The sequence below is a fragment of the Miscanthus floridulus genome, chromosome 2, assembly GCF_019320115.1.
Source record: "Miscanthus floridulus cultivar M001 chromosome 2, ASM1932011v1, whole genome shotgun sequence".
NCBI lineage: Eukaryota > Viridiplantae > Streptophyta > Magnoliopsida > Poales > Poaceae > Miscanthus > Miscanthus floridulus.
The window spans coordinates 69,337,179-69,341,898 of NC_089581.1; the positions used below are offsets into that span (position 1 = coordinate 69,337,179).

The following is a 4,720-nucleotide window of genomic DNA, read 5'->3' on the forward strand; positions in this document are numbered from 1 at the left end:
AAACTTCCGAACGGGAGGAGGAGCGTGTTCTTATTCCATCTTCTTTCTCTCCCTCTCTCTAGCTTTACTGAGAGAGAGGTCTGTCTGTCAGTCTGTAGCTGCAAATGCTAGTAGGCCTCTTTACCTCCTAGGAGGGAGAGGCAGTGGGAGCAGCATCACTGCTAGTGCCATTTGGCTCGGCGCCTCCTTTCTCGCTTTGCTTCCGAGTCCAGCCATTCCCTCCAGTCCAGTTCAGGCGTCCAGCCAGGGCGGCGGCGGGCCGTCTTCCACACGCGCGTCCTCCTCCTCCTTCCAGTTCCATTAACAAATCCCTTGCCTGCCTGTGCTTGCCCAAAATAAGTCTTGCAGTCTTGTCCCTGCTCCCCTACTCTTTTCCATCACATCGCAATCTCTGTGCACGGAAAGACAAACAGTGCCCTGCTTATCTCTACCTCTCCAGGCTGCCTACCTTAGCCTCACCTGGCCCTGCCCATCTCTCGCACTGAGGACAAGATGCACACTGTACAGGTGAAGAACAGGGAGTGAGCGATAGCCGGCCATTGGTTCGAGGTTGGCCTGCTGGCCTGCATGACTGCTCTCCCTGACCGGCTGACCCAGACGAAGGGGAACAATGAGGGATGGCGGCGGCGGCGGCGGCAACAGCAAGATGAGCAAGGTGCCTGCCCACCACTCTCAACCCCTTGCAATTCTCTCTCTCGACCTTTACCTTGCCTAGTTGCCTGGCAGCTGACCTGACCTCCTCCTCCTCCTCTTCTGTGGTTTTTGCAGCTGTCGTGGTCCAAGAGCCTGGTGAGGAAGTGGTTCAACATCAGGGGCAAGTCCCATGACTTCCATGCCGATGCTGCAGCAGTTGGAACTGGGAGTGGGAGGTCAGGTGAGCGAGCCAGCTGCAACATGTTCCTCGGCCTCTCTGTCTCAGTGCCTCTGTCTCTGTGGAATTGTGTTTGTTACTGTGGAGCCCACCACTAACTCTGCCACTGGAAGATCACTCTTTTGTTCCTTCCATCCACTGTTCCTCCTTCCTCTTGTCGTCTTCTCCTCCTCCTGGAGTCCTGGTGTTAGTCAAGCTGTCAAAGGCCTCGACTTTTCAGCACCTGTTTTCTGTTCTTTAATCCCTCTCTGTTTTCCATTGCCAAGGCATTGTTCTCATATTCTTTTTTTTTTCCAAAATGGATTCAATATTTGTTCTTGCTGCAGGTGGAGGGGACGATGATTGGAGGGATGGCAGCTTGACGAGGAGGGACTCCTGCGCCGCCAAGAAGAGCAGGACAGGTGAGGAATCAATCCATTGTGGGCTCCTGATTGATTTGGGCATTTGGCCAATCCTTCACCCCTGATTCGCACTGTCCAATCCTTCACCCAGAGAGGGCGTCGCGGAGGAGCCACGAGCGGTCGCGGCGCAGCAAGATTGACCTCGACGCCGCCGAGGCCACCGTCATGCTCGACTACAGGTGAGCCTGCCTACCCAGTAGCAAGAACTCGATCCATCCACCGACTCCGTCGTCCGTCCGTCCGTGAGTGTGATGTCTTCCTCTTGTGTCTTGAGGGCAGGATCTTTGCTGCTACATGGAATGTAGGTGGCCGCGCGCCGCCGGGGTCGCTCAGCCTCGACGACTGGCTCCGCACCTCGCCGCCGGCCGACATCTACGTCCTCGGGTGAAGCCCCCCCTGATTTCTTCTTGCTGTTATGTTGGGGGACGCCGACACGCCGTTGTTTAGTCTCATTGCGGTTGGCGGTTGCGGCATGCAGGTTCCAAGAAATAGTCCCGTTGAACGCCGGGAACGTCCTCGGCGCCGAGGACAACGGCCCCGCGAGAAAGTGGGTGTCATTGGTCAGGTGGACGCTCAACAGCCTGCCGGGAAGTGGCGGCAGCGGGAGCCTGCAGACGCCGTCGCCGGCGCCGTACCTGGTGGCGGAGATGGACGCGGACTTCGAGCGGTCGACGCAAAACAACCCCTCCTTTTTCCACCGGCGGTCGTTCCAGTCTGGGCTCAGCCGGAGCATGCGGGTGGACGGCGACATCCTCGCCGGCCCCGGCCCCGGCCCCGCCAGGCTCGAGCGCCGGTACAGCGTCAACGACCGCGTCATGTACGGTAGCAGGCCCAGCGACTACGAGGCCAACTGCCGCTGGGGCAGCGGCGGCGGTCAGTCCGACGACGAGGATGGTCATGTTGGCGGCGGCGAGTCGCCGATCACGGTGTTCTCTCCGATGTCGCACGGATACGGAAATGCTCAGCCCATGGAAGAATGCAGCGGATCAGCCCGTGGCCCTGCTAGGTACCTGCCATCACATTACAGCCATCAATTCGATTATGCCTTCCTTCTTCACTGGAAAATGCAGTTTGCCTCACATTATCCCAACTTTTAAATCCTGTAATAAAACATATGCTGTTTTCATGGAATTAAGTTGATTTTTGTTTGTTAAATTTGTAATGACTAGGTACTGCCTGGTTGCAAGCAAGCAGATGGTTGGATTGTTTCTGATGATTTGGGCTCGGAAAGAGATGAAGAATGACATTAGAAATCTGAAGGTGTCCTGTGTTGGGAGGGGATTAATGGGCTATCTTGGAAATAAGGTGAATTTTACTCTATCAGCGATAAATGTAGAACAACTCAACTTACAAAAGCAATCACCGGAATCCAATGAGTAATGAGAATTTGGATTATACATATTTGAATTCCAATGAGAAGGTTTTTTTGTGTGTGTTTTTCAGGGTTCAATTTCCATCAGCATGGTTTTGCACCAAACAAGCTTCTGCTTTGTCTGCAGTCATCTGACATCGGGTCAGAAGGACGGTGACGAGCACCGCAGGAACTCCGATGTTATGGAAATCCTAAGGAAGACCAGGTTCCCCTAGGGTTTGTGGACAGTACGAGAGATCACCGGAAACTATCTTGGAGCATGAGTAAGCAAGCACCTTGCCTATGCATTAATTTTCAGGGTTTAGTTTCTATCAGCATGTCATTGGACCAACAACATGCTTTCTCGTACTTGCAATTGCTTATCTTGTGTAATTTTATCCCTTATCTGTGCATTTTGTCACAGTCGGATAATCTGGCTTGGGGATCTCAATTACCGGATCGCACTTTCCTACCGATCAGTGAAAGCGCTTGTAGAGATGCGTAACTGGAAAGCATTGCTGGAAAAAGATCAGGTGAGCGCTTAGCTACTACTTTGTAGACACAATGTACTTTCATGCAAATGTTCTGATTACGAGTAACAGAAAAAAGTAGCAAAATTCTTTCCCATAGTAGATTTCTTGTGACATTGGCAACCAATGCTTTATATCTTGTCATTCTTTTTCTCTGGTGATGTTACAAGGCATCAAGTAGTTTGAAAAAAATAGAAGGCTAAGTACAATTCTGATGAGATGGTGTGAAACTTTGTGCTTTCAGCTGACAAGGGAGCAAAGAGGTGGCCGTGTATTTCCTGGCTGGAATGAGGGTAGGATATACTTCCCACCAACCTATAAATACTCCAACAATTCCGACAAATACGCAGGAGATGACATTAACCAGAAGGAGAAGAAGCGAACTCCAGCATGGTATATAATTACAATTATAAATTTGCCGAGTTTGTCAAATTCTGCACAGTTAAGGAAATTTGCAGTAATCCTTTTATGCAGGTGCGACCGCATTTTGTGGTATGGGAGGGGCCTTAGCCAACTCTCGTATGTTCGAGGAGAGTCTCGTTTCTCAGACCACAGACCTGTCTACAGCATGTTCATTGCAGAAGTGGAATCGATCAATCACAGCCAGATTCAGAAGATGAGTTCTTGGAGCTCCCAGCTGGACATAGAAGAATTGCTGCCCTTACTCATATGGATACACTGAAATCGATCCATTATGGATATACTGACCTCAATGTCTACTGAAATGGACAAAGGAACTCACATGTTGAGCTAGATGCCTGAACTGAAATGCCTCTAGTTATTGCGATTTGCACTGCCAGGTTATTTGCCAACAATTGAGGACAGAGTTTGATACACATGAAGCTTTTTCTACAAATTCACCGGTGCATTGCATTCGCTTCTCATGGTTCTAAAGCATGTTATGTAGACAACACTTAGTTTGAGTTCAGAAAAGCAAATCTCGAACTTCAGCATTGCAATTTTCTGAATGTTCAGATTGCTACCAAAGATTTTACATATCCAGACAAGGTACATACCCAGTCAATGTACAAAACCCGCATCTGTGGTGACATGAGAAATCTGATGAGCCATTGGATGCTCTCTTTTGCAGGTCTCCAGACTCTCCATCTAGTGTTAACCAGTATAGAGATTGCAAGTAGTTGGAAGGTAGTGGATGCTTTATTTGAATGGCTCTTCAAGGAAAAAAGAGAAACAAAAATGACATGAGAAATGTCGACTGGAATGCCCAAATGATGATGAGCAGATAGATAGCATAGCATAGCGCTGGCCGTTCAATCTGAAGGCCAGGTCAATTTGGCAACATTTTTTTTTGTTTTCCTCCATCCCTCTCTACATCTGTACTACATTTCAGCCATATTCGGCTAATGTTCCTAGTGGTACAATACAATAGTAGCTAGTTTTTTTCTTGTGTTTTCAGAGCAGTAAAATTAAGACGGTCATGAATGCCCGCGATATCCTCAAATCATTTCGTTTCCCTGCATGGAGGAAAAGGGTGTGTAGTAAGTAATGCATGGTCATCATGCGCGCGTTGACAGTTGCAGGAGCAATGCGTGATCAGTGAGCTGAT

The 4,720-nt window shown here is 49.6% G+C and overlaps 1 pseudogene; it reads left to right on the forward strand.

Moving 5' to 3' along the window:
- Window positions 1–306: 306 nt before the first annotated feature.
- On the forward strand, window positions 307–4,206 carry LOC136539072 (type I inositol polyphosphate 5-phosphatase 4-like; annotated as a pseudogene).
- Window positions 4,207–4,720: the final 514 nt, after the last annotated feature.